Genomic DNA, 18776 nt, shown 5'->3' with positions numbered 1-18776 from the left:
TTAGTAATATGCTTAAATTTAGTAGGTCACCATGTCTAATCTGAGGTTGTAGGCAGAAGAGAACGGAGCGCTGGCCGGGCAACGCCAGAGGGTAGTGCATGACTGCTGGCAGACGGGCGGGTGAGAAGGTGGACCGACCCAGCGCGCGCCAGTTCCCTCGCCGCTGGCAGGTGAGACAGGCGGGTGCTGGGCGGCTCTGCCTCCCACAAATTATATTAATGAATTCAGGAAAACAAGCAGGAATCGCCTGTTTGTGCCTACAAGAGCGCGCCAACATGTGAACAGATCTAGCACAACCAAAACAATGTTCAGCAGATTGGTACGGTGCCCTGGAAAATTTGAAATTACAGTTGCGCAAAAATTTGAAATCAGTGCCGGATTACAGGTAGTCGGATTAGTGAAGGTCAACCTGTAGTTAAAAAAACAAAGCAAGGACACCAGTCTTCTGCTTAAAAACCTGCAGATCACTCAGATCTGGTGGCTTTCACACCCAGCTTCGTGGAGGCTCAGGAAAACCAGAAGAGGAGTATGAACTCTTCAGGTTCTCCAGGTTGAGGTATCTGCCCACTGAGCCGAGCATGTGTCCAAATGGGCCCATAAAATCAGTAAAGAAATCATTATAAAGAGAAAAGTGAGCAGAAGCTAATGTCCTTTCACATTGTGATCAATTTGGCTAATTTAAATGGCCTTAATTTAATCATATGCAAGTGCTTTCCATTTTTATTTTAGATTTCTTAATTTAGGTTCAGGTTGTTTGTGGATATGTGGATCAATGGCAGCCAGTGAGCTTGGAGATAGATCCTCATGTGCTGTCAGGGCAAATCAGGAAACCAAATCTGTCACTTGTGTATAGAAGACTCTGCACTGCTCTGGAAGCCACACTGCCAGCAAGACTTCATATGAGGGATTTGTTGCAAGTCAGAACATCCTCCAGTTTCAAGTGACTGACAAACTTGGGTGGCAAGCATGTCAGGAGAAGATTCAATCCTTCAGGGCCTCAAACTTCCACCCCTAAATACTGAACATAGTCTGGTTACATCACATGGAATATTGCATTCAAACGTGCTTTCCATGCTACATAAAGGTTAATGAATGACTGGAAAAAAATTTATAAAGATACCACGAGCTGAGAAGGTACAAATGTTGAACAAAACTGAGCAGGCAATGGCTCTTTCAGCTGGAAAACAGAAGATCAAGAGACCAGATGGAGAGTTTAGAATTAGCACAAGCAATTTAATGGTAGATATGGAGAAACTGTTTCTTCTTGCTACATGACTGCAGCAAGAAGACACAAGTGTCAGTTACTGATACAAAACCAGGAGTTTCCAACCTGCGGTCCATGGAAGCCTTGGTTAATGGTAAGGGTCCAAGGCATAAATAAGTTTGGGAATCCCTGAATTAAACATACAACAAACATATCAACATCACACTGAGCAGATGAAGGAGTGAAACAGAGTTGATACCAACATGAAAGAAGAGGCTGGAGATGTGCAGGGAGAAGATGGAAAGAGATTATTAAAGTGGGAGGAGATTTAATTTGTAAAAATACAAGCCTTAATCAGCTAAACTGAGTGACCTGTTCCTGAATTATAATTTTATCATTCCAGAACAACCTAAAAAAATTGAAGTTCAAAGCTTGCATATTCAACTGTTTCCAGGATTTTACTGAGATAACTGGCTAAAGTAGGTGATAAATGTTGTTTCTATATCCAAACATCTGCTTTTTGATGGATGAACTCTGCATGTTCTTTATTTAGTAGCTTTTGCAATGTTTATTAACTACATGTTTGATTTTCCTTTTAACTCACCATATTTTAGATAACTGGGGAGGTAAAGTATCATTCAAGGTATCTTAAAGGGAAAACAACTTAGATTTGCATCACTTCTATATCAGACCCAATGTTTACCAACCAGTAGTTATGAGAAAGCACCAGTCACACATCAATATGCTAAGCTACAAGTTAAAAATAAGTTGGTGAATGAACTTGGCTGCAGGGCTTCAAACTGACATACAAGTGTACCAACTGAGTAGTGTCAATTGCATTGTCCAAAAATACTGCTCACCATAAAGTCACAGCAGGACATAAGCAAACCTTCTTTGTAACTGATACCACTGGTTGAGACAAACTCAGAACAGGGTCTCCTGAATGCTGTGAAATGAACAATTCTTTTCTTTCATGTTGCAAGTTTAATGCCTGGTGCAGAACAGGTGGTTCTGAACCAGAGCATGAATGGCACGGCTGTTTCCTTGGGCTTTCAGAATGGGGGTTCCTGCTGCTGAAGATCATGTGGTACACATTAGCTGAAAACAGAAATGCACACAGCTGCTGTGACCCTGTGGTTGAATAGCTTGTCTGATCAATAACCTACACTCACAATAAAGGGAAAGAAAGTGCCTGGCCAAGACACCAAAATGCAGTAAGAGTTAAATTTCAGGATGAGTCTTCGTTTCGTGGCTATCTAGAGAAGACAAAGCTCAGCGTTGTACACTGCATATATATTTGGATAATAAATGAACCTTTGAGCAGTCACTTCTAGCTGTTTTTCAGGACCATTTCTTCTACAAAGATACCAAAGTACAACAAAACAAGAAATTATGCTCCCTTGTATTTGTCATTCATGACCTGAGAAAAAGTTTTTGGCTATCCACTCACTGTATGCCTCGTTATCATCTAGTAGACCTCTATCAAGTCACTGTCCTCCTCAAGCCAAAAAGAACAAAGCCCAAGGTTGCTCAACCAATCTTCATAAGACACGCCCTCTAGTCCAGGCAGCACCTGGTAAATCTCCTCTGCACCCTCTCTAAAGCTTCCAAATGAACGAGTTTATATTTTTTTAAGTGAAGATGTATATTTGATGACTGAGACATTGCGTCTTTAAAGCTGCATGAAATGCTTGATATGATTCACATTCATAACTTGTAACCGAGAACTAGTTTCTATGCGTCCCAGTGCAATACTAAATATAAATTATTAATTAGAGGTGACTTGGTTTTGCAGTTTTACTGAAAAAATTGTGCTTATTAAATTGAGGGAAAACAGTGCAGAGGAATAGAATATTCTTTTGTCAGTTCATAATAAATCTTGCTGAATGTTGTAAGCTGAACATGTATTTGCTTATTTGAAAAGCTAAAAGCATTTCCTGCACAGTATGATAAATAACACAAAGACTTCACCAATAAGCATTCTGGAATGGGTTTCACGTGAATCCTGCACAACTGTATGTGAATACACAGGGTAAAACCATGCTCTCAACAGAAATGCAGATGTACTTTACCAACCTATATAGCTTCAAGAAGTTTGCTTCTATTTTGTTACACAATATCAAATTCCAGTTACCGTTTCATTCTTTGTCACATTGTCGCATATACTCAAAACATGTTGCCTATTAAGACTTAAACATGCTTTTGTAAATCCACATTTAAGAACTACCGCCAAGGTACAAGCAATGGAGAAAGCAAACAATACAATCATTAACAATGCATTCGGTTATGAAAAGCTGAGGAATTCACTCCTTCTATAAACAAGTACTCCTTTGAAACAGTATGCTGTGAGTCATGATGTGTTGTATATCATACAACATATTCTGATCATCTATTTAAAGCAACAGAGTAAAAAACAAACTACCTTTAGCCTGTCTAATCCATTCTGATTTCCATCAGTCCCATTGTTCTTTCAAGTAACCTGTTCTTTCTAACTTCTGCAAAATTATGTAAAAAGCTTCAAAATAATCAATTTTATAAACAGGAAACAAAAAGGTTCAAAATAATCAATTTCATTAACGGAACAAAAAGGTTCAAAATAATCAATTTCATTAACAGGAAACAAAAAGTTTCAAAATAATCAATTTCATTAACAGGGAACAAAAAGGTTCAAAATAATCCATTTCATTAACAGGATACAAAAGTTATCTAAATTGGACAGAGGAGATAGTGTGGTAAAGGACACCCATTTAAAATAAAAACCAAAATAATGATTTTACCTATTGAAGATGACAATATGGTTCTGCATTGGTACAACACTCTGGTCTCCTCTAGACTTCAATAATGAGTGGAATATTTGCAGTACTTTTAAATAATGTTTTCATGCACACAAATCATCTGGTTTATGACAACTATCATAAGTCACTGGTAGGTCACTTCACCAAAGGTCACATACAGCACACAGTAAAAGCATGTCAACCTCTCAGAGGATTTTTAATGGACCCAACATTTTGATGCAATCACGCAAGTTGAAAGAGTGGTTAAGAAACTGCATGATGTGTTGGTCTTCATTAATCAGGGGATGGTATTCAAAAGTCGTGCAGTAAAATTGCTGCTCTATAAAAGGAGCTTTTATGTTATTTCCATGACTGTGTGAATTTCCCTGAGTCCTGCTGTTTCCAACATTCCAAAGATGTATGGTTAGAGTTGGTGAGGTGTGGGAATACTATATTGGCACTGAAACATGGTGACAATTGCAGGCTGCCCAGCACAATTCTCACTGATTTGATTTGACGTAAATCATGCATTTCACTGCATGTTTCGGCATACATTTGGCAAATAAAGCTGATCTTTACTGGTTCGACCACATTTAGAGTATTGTGTTCAGTACTGGTCACCTCGATATAGGAAGCTTCAGAAAGGGGGCAAAGGGCATTTACCAGGATGATGCTGCCTGGACTAGAGAACATATCTTATGAGGAAAGGTGAGTAAGTGAGGGCTTTTCCCTTTGGAGTAATGGAGGATGAGTGATGACTGAAGGTGTTATATTTGAATACATGCAGTATACGAGATAAGGTAGATGACCTTGCAGCACAGTTAGAGATTGGCAAGTATGACATGGACAGCACTGAGTCATGGCTGAAAGAAGTTCATAGTTGGGAGCTTGACATCCAAGGTTACACCTTGTATTGAAAGGACAGGTAGGTAAGCAAAGGGTGGGGTGGTCCTGTAGGTAAGAAATAAAAACAAATCAAATCCTTAGAAAGAGGTGACATAGGATCAGAAGATGTAGAATCCTTGTAGACAGAGTTAAGAAATTGCAAGGATGGACACATCCTGATTCTAATTATATACAGTCCCCCAAACAATAGCCAGGATGTAGGATATAAATTTCAACAGGAAGTAGAAAAGGCATGTAATTAAGGCAATGTTATGATAGTCATATAGGATTTCAATCTGCAGGTAGATTGGGAAAATCAGGTTGGTGCTGGATCCCAATAGAGTGAATGTGTAGATTACCAACAAGCTGGCTTTTTAAGAGCAGCTTAACAAGATAAGAGCCCATGGTATTACAGGAAAGATAACAGCATGGATAGAAGATTGGCAGGAGGCAAAGAGTTGGAACTACTTCTTTTCACATTATATGTCAATGATTTGGATGACAGAATTGATTGCTTTGTGGTGAAGTTCACAGACAACACAAAGATAGGTGGAGGGGCTGGTAGTGTTGAGGATGCAGTGAGACTGCAGAACGAATTGGACAGATTGGGAAAAGGGGCAAAGAAGTGGCAGATGGAATATAGTGTAGGGAAGTGTATGGTCACACACTTTGGCAGAAGGAATAAAGGTGTAGACTATTTTCTAATTGAGGAGAAAATTTAAAAAAATTAGAGCTGCGAAGGGATTTGGGAATCCTTATGCAGGATTCTGTAAAGATTAGCTTGCAGGTTCAGCCAGTGGTAAGGACCAGAATATAAGAGCAAGGACGTGATGCTGAGACTTTATAAGACTGCACTTGGAGTATTGCAAGCAAATTTGGGCCCCTTATCTAAGAAAAGATGTGCTGACATTGGAAAGGGTACAAAGGAAGTTCATAGGAATGACTCTAGGAGTGAAAGGTTTAATGAGTGAGGAGCATTGGAAAACTCTGGACCTGTGCTCACTAGAGTTTAGAAGAATGAGGGGAGGATCTCATTGAAACCTATCGAATATTGAAAGGCCTAGAGTGGGTATGGAGAGGATGTTTCCTATTGTGGGTGAATCTAGAACCAGAGAGTGCAACCTCAGAATAAAGGGACATCCAATTAGAACAGAGAAGAGATTTCTTTAGCTTGAGGGTGAATCTGTGAAATTCATTGCCACAGGTGGTTGTGGAAGCCAAGTCATTGAGTATATTTAAAGCAGAGATTGATAGGTTCTTGGTTAGTCATGGTGTCAAAGTTTACAGGGAGAAGGCAGAAGAGTGGGGTTGAGAGGGATAATAAGTCAGCCATGATGGAATGGCAGAGCAAACTCAATGGGCTGCGTAGCCTAATTCTGCTCTTGTGTCTTACGGTCTTAAGACTTCATAACGGTGTACATGATGGACAGATAGATAGCCAGTGCCTTTTTCCAAGGGTAACAATGGTTAATAAATGATGACATAATTTAAGGGTGATTGAAGGGAAGTATGGGGCGGGGGGGAGTCAGAGGTAGTTTTTTGTCAGAAACACAGAGCGATAAGCGCATGGAACACACTGATATGGCTAGTGGTGGAGGCAGGTACATTGGGGACATTTAAGAGTCTTTTAGGCACATGGATGAAATAAAAATAGAAGGCCATGTGATTGGGAAAGGTAAAATTGATCTTGGAGTAGGTTTAAAGGTCATCACAACATGGTGTTTTATGTTCTAAACCTCTTCTGCACACTACGGGCTCTACATCCTTCCAATAAAGGGATGACCAGAACTTAATGCAGTGCTTCGGATGTGGCCAAACCAGAGTTTTATAAAGTAGCAGCAGAACTTCCTGACTCTAAATCTTGGTGCTACAACTGATGACGAAGGGTTTTGGCCTGAATTACCAACTCTTTATTCCTTTCCATCAATTCTGCCTGACCTGCTGAGTTCCTCCAGCATTTTGTGAGTGTGTTACTCGGGATTTCCAGCATCTGCAGAATCTCTTGTGTTTAGCAATACATGGCTTGTTTAGGCCTGTCCATTAGATTGCATTACATTGTCCAGGAGCCTCATCACTGTCAATTGTGACACCAAGAGATATGCAATGTTAAATCTTTACTTTGTGTGTAGGTAAGAAGCGCAGGCAACATTCTGCATGCCACATCCTTGACCCATTTATTCTTTGTTATGCAAAGTTCGTACAGCCAAAGTCTAATGATTAATCAATTGTAATAAAGTTTACTTCCGAACATGTGGGAAGTCCCTTCATATTATGTTGGAAGACAAAATCTTAACTTAGTACTATATACAGAGTAAAGCTACCTAGCTACTGTACAAAATAATCTCTTTTACAAGGGAATTGTTTTACAATTCCAGCTGCTCCACTCCTCACAGTAAGGACAATTATGGATGAGCAATAGTTTCTGCTCTTGCCAGTCAAGCCAAATCATGAGCATCAACTGAAGGGAGCCAGAGAGGAAAGAAAAACAAGGTTTGATTAATGTGGTGTGGTTAATGCAACACTTTTTAGCACCAACTGTATTACCGGGGTTTCATTCCTGTCACTGTCCAGAAGGAGTTTGTATGTTCTTCCTATGATGCTGTGGGTTTTCTCCTGGTGCTCTGGTTTCCTCCCACATTACAAAGGCACACATTTAGGGTTAGTTAGTTGTGAGCATGCTATGTTGGTGCTGGAAGCATGGCAATACTTTTGCTGCCCAGCACAATCCTCGTGACTTGATGCATATGGTACTTTCACTGATCATTTCAATGTTCAATGTTGGTGAGCTTTATTAAAGCTCATTTTTCTTTTAAAAAGCAAGCTGCACAGTAACTCCTGTTTAATCTCATGAATATTTAATATTTTAATAATGGGAGTCAATAGTGCATAACCTTGTACAAGCTTAGGTCTGCTTTAGTTATTCTCTCAGGTACAGCAGCCCTGCAAATATTTCAACTGTTCCTATACAGGTGCCTACACAATTAAAAATTTAAATATGTGCTATTAGAATCCATGTGATAACAACAGCCATCTTAGAGAGCAGACTAAAATATATCTTTGAAACTAGAACAGTTAGGAATCATCAGCCTGTGAAATCATGACCAATGAGCATGAGGAAAATCACTAAAAACAAATCACACTTTCTTTGCTCAATATGATTTTACACTATAAAAATAGCTCTGACTAGTCCTGTATTCACAGTATTACCTTTTCTTCTGGTTATTTCTGGCTGTAAATACTGAATCTGCGTTCTTTGGGTAGGAGCCAAGCATTATGTTTCACAGAGCATCAAATTGGATCATCCTCTGCTTGTCTGCGCTTCTTGTTCTAAATCTCTATCCATTTATAACAGTTAAAAAAAATCAACTCTTAACAACAACTCAAGCCAACAGTCTGCTCTGCAAAAGGAAAGAATATTAAATATACTAGGCACACAGTATGTCAGCTCATGAGTCTAAAACCCATATTGTTCCTTGTTTGTTTTTTTTTACTGCTGCTGCATATTTAATGTCTTCAGCACACTATTCACAGGGTCACCTAGTCCTCCTTCAGCTGGACGCTGTGGTTTTAATTTTCTATTGATATTTCCTCTCTCCATCTTTACCACCTTCCCCCTCCCCACAAATATTTGGTCTGTCATTCCTGCTACTCATACCTCCTTCTGCCATCTTTGCCTGATCCCTTTCCACTATTTCTTTTCACCGTTTTGCCAGCATATTCCAGTTTAACAATCAAACAGAATATACTGGAAAGAAGGAAGTCTCCACCTCCAAATCGTTTTTATATTATATATTAAAAAAAACAATGAAACCAATCCAGATTGCTAAACTCTAATTGCAATCATCATTCAGCCTGCTAGAGGGATTATCCTTCACTTCTGTAGACTGAGCCCACATCTGATCCAGCCTAATTCAGAGAGATCAAAGTTAATTTTCCATTTAAAGAATGCACTTCCTTCTCACCTTTCAGATATCTAACAGTTCTTCAAGATCAAACAACCTAATTTACGAAGATGGATGAAAGTGCACTGAAAATGTGCATTCATGACTAGTGGTGCTCCAGTACCTGCAGTACTGATAGTACTGTGTGAGTGAATGTTTGATCCAAAAGGATCTCAAGTTCACTGATAAAATAAATCAACAGAGGTGAAAATGCCAGTTACCAATGTTACATCTATGCCAATCTCAACCTAATGGGACATGTGAAAAATAATACTGCCACAGTAGCATAGTGGTTAGCACGACACTACTACAGAATGGGGTGTCAAAGCTCAGAGTTCAATTCTGGCACCAACTGTAGGAGTCTGTATGTCCTCCCAGCGGAATGCGTGGGTTTTTCCTGAGTGCTCTGGTTTCCTCCCGCAGTCCAAAAATGTACCGGGTAGGTTAACTGGTAACTGTAAGTTGTCCCGTGATTAACTTAGGGTTAAATTTCAGTTGTTAGGGGTTGCTGGGACAGTGCGGCTGAAAGGGACGGAAGGACCCATTCCGTGCTGTATCACTAAATAAATAAATATTAGGAAAACAATGCATCATACTGGACAATACTGAAAACATATATATGCCAGGGCTCTGCATAGAGAAATGAAGCATGAAATTTGACTTTGAATGCTGGGCTCCCAATTAATTTACGATTGACTCAAATTGACACGAAGACAAAGCTGTGAACTAATGTTATCTAGTAACTAAACATTCATGTTAAAAATAGGGATGAAAAGATTCTAATTCTATGAACAGCTTGAACAAGTCAAGGGCAAAAACTGAACTGAAAGTCATTGCAATAACAAAAATGTTGAAAGGATAATACCATTGCAGCTCCCAAGGAACATTCTTTTCAGGGTTTTGAAGCCACTAAAGGTTAATGTGTGTTTTTTTTATAATGTCAACTTAATGTACGAAAATGAAAACAAATAATTACAAGATGGAATTCAAGTCATTTATTCACAAAAGGTGTTTGCTCCTTATGACTAAAATACTAATGTAAGTTAGAAAGGAGGTTTTATATAAATGGAGGGACTCTGGCAAAATTGATGAAGTAAACAATCGAAGGTGTGAGATGGAATGATACAATATGCCAGAAAGATCAATAAATACACGAAAAGCTAGAGGAACTCAAGTGAGTCAGGCAGCACATTTGCTGAGTTTCGTTAGCGTTTAGTGTGTGTTGCTCTGGATTTCCAGAATCTCTTGTGTTAATAAATAAATACATTGGGTTGAAACAAATAAGGAATATACAAGGATTAGGAAATTGGTGGGAGCATCCCACAGGACCACCAAAAGGTCACAGGGTCCGCAAGTACCAAGATGAGGGCAGGTTTCTGAGGTGCAAAAATAATAAGGTGCACGCAATATTGCGAAACTGGCAAAATATTGAAGGTACAATTGCTGCACATTTCTTAAATTTTAGAAGAAGTACATAATCAAGCTTACTAAGAGAAGAGCTGTTACTAGGGAAGATTTAACGTAGTGGAAGGAGTGGAAGTGGGAGAACACAAGTGAAGTAGAGGCACAATCATGATTTAGTTATGTTGACCATAGCAGCTGGAAAGGTGATTGATTGTCTGGGAGTAAAACTTTAAGCTGGGGCAGGCAATTTTACTGAGCTAATTTGTGATGAGACTCAAAGTAGCTGCTGATGTAGATAATAACGATTCAGAGTCTTTTCAAGACAAATGAATTAACTCACACAATTACAACCATATTCCTATATTCCTTCTTCACTGAAAGCCAACAAGCATACTAGGTGGGATAAAGGCAAAGAAGGGAAGCTGATACCAGAGACAGAGTGTTCAAGAACTGGAGAAAGACTATTTAATCGAGGGGGGGGGGGAAGGGAAGAGAAAAGGGGGTGAATTTAACAAGAACATTGAAAAAGTAAAGAAGCTACATAAGAATTACAGGCAATTAATAAAAACACAAACTCCTAGATACTTTACAATTATCAAAGGGAAGAGTAGCCCATAGATCAAAACTGTAACCTTGGCGCGGAGGTAAAAGAGATACAGTACTAAATGAATATTTTCTCTTTATTGAGTCATACAAGATGGAAATAGGCCCTTCATCAACTGGTCCAAGCCAACCAAGACACCCATACAAGCCATTTCAATCTGCCCAAGTTCGGTCCATATCCTTCTAAACAAAGGAGATCCCAACCTGGGGTCACGGACCTCTTGCTTAATGGTATTGACCCATGGCATAAAAAAGTTTGGGAACCCCTTGTCTAAACCTTTCCTATTTATGTACCTGCCCCAACATTTTACTCTGACAGCTCATTCCATATAGGCAACATGCCCTGCAGGGAAAAAATACCCCCCCAAGTTCCTATAAATCTCTTCCCTCTCACCTTAAGCTTATAGCCTCTAGTTCTTGATTCCCCAATCTTACAGAAGGCTGTGTGCATTCACCCCAACTATGCCCCTGTGATTTTATACTCCTCTAAAAGATCACACCCCAACTTCCTATGCTCCAATGACTAAAGTCCTAGATTATTCAATTTCAGTTTGTAACTCAGTCCTCAACATCTCTGTAACACATTTTTTGCAATCTTTTTCAGCTTAATTGCATCTTTCCAATATGGCCTTGCCAACATCTTTTACAACCACAACATTAACATCCCAACTTCGAGACTCAATGCCCTGAATGATGAAGGCCAGCCTGGTAAAAGACTTCTTCACCCTTTTCCTTTTCTTCCTGTGATGCCTATTTGAGGGAATTAAGTACTTGTACTACTAAGTCGCTTTGGGCCTACCATTCAATGTGAAGGTTCTACCCTGACCTGTCTTCCTAAACTGTAACACCTCACAATAACCTGAATTAACCTACATTTGCCATTCCTTAGCCTAGTTGCACAGGTAATCAAGATCCAAATTTTAATGTCATCTGTAAACTTAGTAACCATACCTTGTACATTCTCATCTAGGCAAAACACACAAAGTGCTGGAGGAACTCAGCAGGCCAGACAGCATCTATGGAAAAAGAGTAAACAGTCAACATTCAGTTCTTCAGGGTCTCAGCCTGAAAAGTCGACTTTTTACTCTTTTCCATAGATACTGCCTGGCTGCTGAGTTCTTCCAGTTTTCTTGCGTGTTGCTTGGATTTCCAGCATCTGCAGATTTTCTCGTGTTTGTACATTCTCGTCCAAATTGTTCATGTAGATAACAAAACAATAGGCCCAGCACCATCTACCGAAACACACCTTTATTCACAGGCCTCCAATAAATATATTAAAAAAATCTTCTACCGTCAAGACAACCGTGTAGCCAATTAATCGGCACACCCTGGACCTTCAATCTAACACTGTATAGCAGTCTGAAGTGCAAAACCTTATCAAAGACCTTACTGAAATCCATATGGACAATGTCTACCTCGTCAATCTCCTTAGCTACTTCTTTACAAAGCTCAATAAAATTCAAGACACAAGATCTCCCACACACAAAGCTGTTCCAACTACCCTCAATCAACCCACTTTCTAAATGCTTATATATTTTATCCCTCAGAATCCCCTCCAGTAACTTACCTACTACAGATGCTCAGCTTACTTGACTTCACTTCCCAGATTATTCTTTGTAGCCCATATTAAATAAAGACCAACCATTAGCCACCCTCTAGTCTTCTACCGTTTCACCCTTCGCTAACAAAAATGTACAGTAGATTTACCTAGCTAAGATATTCAGCACCTCTTCTGTGGTGATGCAGACAATCCTCAAGACATCCCCATTAACTATCTCATGTTCTGAAGTCTTCACGTCTCTCTCCACGGTAAAAATCTGAAATATTCGCTGATGATCTTGCCACATCCTGCTGCTCCACACATAGATAACTACTTTAATCTTTGAGAGACACTATTCTCTCCCTAGTTACTCTTCATTCCTTAATACATTTATAAGGTATCCATAGATTCTTCTAATATCTACCACGACAGATATCTCATGCTCCTTTGTGCCCTTATGATTTCTTCAAGTATCTTCCTGCATCCCCTACACACCTCCAAAGATTTGCTTGTTTACAGCTGTCCACACTTGACCCATGCCTTCTTTTTCTTGCCCACAACTTCAATATCCTTCAGCATCCAGGGTTCTGTAGCCCTGTCAGCTAACGCTATTCGAAAAAAGTCTGAGTGTGAGAAAACAAACAGAATTACATTTGTTCATTTCATTCTCCCCACATTCCCATCAAATCCCCCAAGATTCCACAATCACCAACAAACATGGGATAAATTTAGAGGCCAATTCAGCTACCAACCTGCAATCTTTGAGATGTGGGAAGAAAACAGAACACCTAGATGAAGCCCACACCAAGACAGGGAGAACGTGCTGACTCCACTGAGACAGCACTACAGGTCAGGGTTGAAGCAAGGCTGCTACACTAGCTGCTGACCCCGTGTGTCCTATTCATTTACTCTATCTACACCTCTCACACGTTTATCTACCTCAGCTAGTTTTCCTTTCAACCCCTTTCATTCCACAGGCTATATAATCTTCCTTCATAGCCAAACTTTGTCAGTTCTGGCAATACCTGATAAAGTCTCCCGTGTACCATTTACTCTGCAGTTACTTCCTTCCTGGTCTGTGATACTCATCCTTTGCTCCAACACTAATTGTGTACAGTTCTAACATTACCTCCCTGCTCTTATATTCTTAGTCTCTGCTCACAAAGGAAAATATTCCAGATGTGTTTTTAATAATTTTATCACTGCTTTGTGCTACCTTTAAGGATCAATGGAAATACGTTCCTCCGTATCTCTCAGATTAATTGTGGATGCCTGTACCTCATTTCACTACTCCAAAAGCATGCCCCTCGATTTCATTTCATCCACTTTTCCACCCAAATAACCACATCATCGTTGTCTTCCTAGAGTCTGAAGCTTTCCTTCTCACTGACAAGCCACAGAGTGCAAGAATGGAGAATCCGTGCTTTAAAACAGTTAGATGACAGCTACAGTGCTATTTACCTATCTAGTGGTCACCACACCACATGAAAGATGGGATAGCATGAGAAGAGGTTGCTGGCAACCCTATGCACTGTTGCCCTTAGTGAGTTTTGATCCCCACAAAGGCAACTCGTTGTTGAAAATGTTACGTTCATAGCTGTCCTTATTTTGTCCATTCATCTTATGGGTGGCCTTCCGCTCTTTTGTTGTCCTTCCACCTTGCTGAAGATGATACCCTTTTCCAGGGAGCTGTTTCTTTGCATCATGTGCCCAAAGTACAATAGGCGGGAGTCTTGTCATTTGAGCCTCCAGAGAGAAACTTGGTTTGATCTCATTGAGGACTGATTTGTTCATTCTGTGAGAGGTCCACGAGATGCATAGTATTTTTCTCCAGCACCCCAGTTCAAAGGCGTTGATATGCAGATACAATAGGGTCTTTAAGAGGCTCCCGGATGGGTACATGGAGCTTAGAAAACTAGAGGGCTATGGGTAACCTTAGGTAATTTCTAAGTAAGTACATGCTCGGCACAGCATTGTAGGCTGGAGGGCCTGTATTGTGCTGTAGGTTTTCTATATTTCTATGATAAGAGGTACAAGGATACGATGGAGGCATGAATGATTTTAACTCTTTAAGGGAGATAAGTCAGGTTCAAGGTAGCAGAATTAGTAAAGATTTGGAAAGGAGAAATTCATGCCTGAAAGGGCAGTGGAAGCAATAACCCTAAAGACATTAAATAAATCTTTCAAAAGCTGAACTCTGCAAGGCTCCAGAATGAAAGCTGGGATTATTCTTACATGGCTGACAAGAACGCAATGGATGATCGGCCTTTTCTCTGTGCTGTAGATTTCCATGATTACACAGGTAGCTAATTCCATTTGTCAGATCATCCAAATGGAAAACAGAATTGGATGCAGCACCTCTTGATCTTGCTTCCAATTATTGTCCAGCTTGTATTTACAAGTATAAAGGTGTAGTTGCAGAGTAAGTACCCTTCACAGATGAATAATTTGGTGAAATACGATTGTTTTGGCAAATTTTAAGAATATGGTTGGTGACAGACTCACGTCCATTAATAAAGGCGTTGCTATTTTACCCAAAATAATTACAACTGAATGTGAGCATCACCTGAAGAGTCTATGTTACCCAAAACTGCAAAAATAATATTGAAAAAATATTCTCCAGATCCCTTAACAAAATTTGCATGCAAATGTTTTCTATTCACATTTTTCCAGGAGTGTTGCTATAGTAACAACGATTACACAATATTTGTCCAGACCAGACTAGCATGATAACACTGTTAGGATAATTCTCAGGCATGACTCCAACAAGGTCTTAATTAAAATCGTAACAGGACATAAGCACTGTGCACAAATAGCATGGACTCTGCAGGGTTGCTTGAGACCTTTACAAAGGATGACTGCTTCAATGTGAAGCATTTATTCAAAAGCTAATTAGGTGATTAATGGACAAGAATAGTCTATTAACAACATCCTATCCACAAAGAATTAATTATCCCAAAGGGCCATGATTTACAATTGTCTGATTCAGATTTAAGATCCCTCATAATGGAAATAAAATTTAACTCTTCCTACTGAAAACTATGAACAGACAATAGATTACAAAAAACTATTTTCTGAAAGAAATGATTTCCTTCATGCCTTTAACACCTAAAATATGCCATGATGCTTCACAGAAGCCTGAGGGAAAGTACAGAAAGGAAAAATAAAATACAATAAAGTAGTAGATTTCAAAGACAAAGAAGAAAGCAGAGGAAATGGTTATAAACAAGAGATTCTGCAGATGCTGCTAATCCAGAACAACATCCACAAAATGCTGGAGGAACTCAGCAGGTCAGGCAGCATCCATGGAGAGGAATAAACATCTCTTCAGCTTTCTCTACTCCAAAAAAAATAAAACCAGTTGATCCAGTCTCCCCTCATAAACAAAACGGCTAACAATTCAATTCCAGACCATGGAGCTTTGATTAAAAAAAGACGCTAAAAATGGTGAACCAGAGGAGGGTTGCTGCACAAGAGACTGAAACAAAAAGCAGTAATTATGGAGTCAGAGGCTGGAGGAGGGCTAGAGGAAGACACAAAAACTTGGATGTGCTTTCCTGGATTGAGACTAGGCTCAGGGCAACCCTAGATGCAAAAGCGTACAGAGAGTACAGAGAGGAAATTAAGAAACTGGTGGCATGTTGCGAAGACAATAACCTATCCCTCAATGTCAGCAAGACGATGGAATTGGTTGTTGACTTCAGAAGGAGTAGCAGACCGCATGACCCAATTTAGATTGGTGGTGCGCAAGTGGAACAGGTCAAAAGCTTTAAATTCCTCAGGGCCAATATCACAAATGACCTGACTTGGACCAACCAAGCACAATTCACTGCCAAGAAGGCCCACCAGCGCCTTTACTTCCCGAGAAAACTAAAGACATTTGGCCTGTCCCCTAAAACCCTCACTAATTTTTATAGATGCACCGTAGAAAGCATTCTTCTAAGGTGCATCACAACCTGGTATGGAAGCTGTCCTGTCCAAGACCAGAAGAAGCTGCAGAAGATCGTGAACACGGCGCAGCACATTACACAAACCAACCTTCCATCCTTGGACTCACTTTACACCGCACGCTGTCGGAGCAGTGCTGCCAGGATAATCAAGGACACGACCCACCCAGACAACACACTTTTCGTCTCTCTTCCCTCCAGGAGAAGGCTTAGGAGCTTGAAGACCCGTACGACCAGATTTGGAAACAGCTTCTTTCCAACTGTGATAAGACTGCTGAACGGATCCTGACCTGGATCTGGGCCGTACCCTCCAAATATCCGGACCTGCATCTCAGTTATTTTGCACTACCTTACTTTCCATTTTTCTATTTTCTATTTATGATTTATAATTTAAATTTTTAATATTTACTATCGATTTGTAATCCAGGGAGCGAGAAGCGCAGAATCGAATATCGCTATGATGATTGTATGTTCTAGTATCAATTGTTTGGCGACAATAAAGTATAAAGTAGTATAAATTGTCATAAAATAATGCAGCACAGAAACTAGGCCTTCAGCTCACTATGCTGACTATCAGGCACCCTGTACGTTAATTTCTTATACAGCCATTCCGTCCATCGTCTTCTATGCTATGGCAATTTTAATCTCATCTAGATGCTTGTCAGAGTCAAGTTTATTGTCATTTAACTATTTATATGCATGCTGCCAAACGAGACAATGTTTCTCCAGACCAGGGTATAATGCACAGTAGTATACATAACACATAATAACTTGCGAAAGTAAGGATGAAATTTGCAGATAGATTACACGTAAATAAACAAACTAAAGTGCATAAATCAAATACTATAAGGTACAGAAGAGATTAATCAGTAACACTTTGAATGCGATGTGGCAGAAGCCTAATGGCCTGAGGGAAGAAACTATTTCCCATACTGACTGTTCTTTTTATGCATTGGAGTCTCCTGCCTGATGACAGAGAGTCAAAGAGGATGCTGGATGGATGGGTGGTATCCTTAATGATACTAAGGGCCCTGTGTATGCAGCGTTCCTGATAAATGTCCCCAATGGATGGTAGGGAGACCTCTTGGATACTCTCAGCTGTTCTCACAGTCCTTTGTAGGACTTCCAATCTGATGCCAGATGAAGACACAGCTTGTCAGGACATTCTCAATGGTGCTCCTATAAAATTCAGTTAAGATGGCAGGGTTCACGCTTGTCTCAATCTCCTTAACTTCTTAGAAAGAGTACCTATCTTCATCACTCAGCAAGACAGTACATTCCAAATTCCAGCCATCCTTTGTGTAAAAAAAATATTTTTCAGATTTCTTCTGAAACCTCTTATGCCTTGTCCTAAACCAGGGGCTCCCAGCCACTTTTATGCCATGGACCCCTACCATTAACCGAGGGGTCAGTGGATCCTAGGTTGGGAACCCCTCTCCTAAACCTGCGTCCGCTGGTTCTAGACTGCTCTGCCTTTGATAGCTTTATATTCTCCTATCTGGTCTCATCCCATCAGTTCTCCACTGCAAGGGAAATACACCTTGCCTCTCCTCACAACCAAAATATTTCATCCAAGGCAAACTCCAGGTAACTTTCCTCTGCATTTTCTGAAGCACAGTCACATCATTCCTAACGTAGGGGACTGTATACTCCCTGGATGATGGGTTTTTGTGACTGTAAAAACCATGGTCTAGATATTGCAACAATAATAACGCAGAACCACTGGTGATAACTGACACAATCTTTTGAAACTGACAGCAATTTTGGGAGTTTTGTTCTACGTCCTCTTATGTGGAAACCCCAAAGTTGCTGTCTATGATTCAGGCTGCACCGCTTCTTGCACTTCCCCTGCAATAAATGAACATCACTCCAACAGACGTGAATTTTGGGAATTACTAATGTAGTTTGTCAAATACCCTGAAAATCTTAAGCTTGGTTACATTAGGTCTTTTCCCTTCCTTTTCTGTCAAAGAAATGGTTCCAGAGATACTGAATACGCTGATGGTAATGTTCCAACATGCTTTGGTCTCTTCATCAGTTCCTACAGTTGAGTTGCTAAGGTAACCTTAGTTATATAAAAAAAGAACAAAAACAAGGAATTATAGGCCAGTTGTGATTCATCAGTAGTGGAAAAATATATATGAAGATATAAAAGCAGAGCATCTGAAAAACAGTGAATCTGTCAATGTAGCATGGATTTACGGCAGGGCAATCATGCACACAAAATTTACTGGAACCTTTTAAGAAAGTAACCAGTAGAGTGGATGAGGAGAACAAATAGTCCTGGTTATTTGAACTTTCAGAACCCCTTTTATCAAGGTCCACATAAGAAATTAGTGCACAAAATTAAAGCATATGAGATCATATACTAATTTTCTAAACTGACAAGAGAACTGCTTGGTAGACAGGAAACAAAAGATTATGAATAAACGGGTCCTCTTCCCAGTGACAGGCAGAGACTAGTATGGTTCCAGAAGA

At 39.8% G+C, this 18776-nt stretch overlaps 1 protein-coding gene across 3 annotated transcripts in view; it reads right to left on the bottom strand.

Moving 5' to 3' along the window:
• The window catches only part of apaf1 (apoptotic peptidase activating factor 1), a 246539-nt gene that overhangs the window by 13602 nt on the left and 214161 nt on the right, over positions 1-18776 (bottom strand). The gene's annotated exons all lie outside the window — the stretch shown is intronic.

The sequence above is a fragment of the Mobula hypostoma genome, chromosome 20 (assembly GCF_963921235.1).
Source record: "Mobula hypostoma chromosome 20, sMobHyp1.1, whole genome shotgun sequence".
Lineage (NCBI taxonomy): Eukaryota > Metazoa > Chordata > Chondrichthyes > Myliobatiformes > Myliobatidae > Mobula > Mobula hypostoma.
The sequence above is the reverse complement of the archived record's forward strand: the minus strand, read 5'-3'. Positions and strand labels throughout refer to the sequence as shown.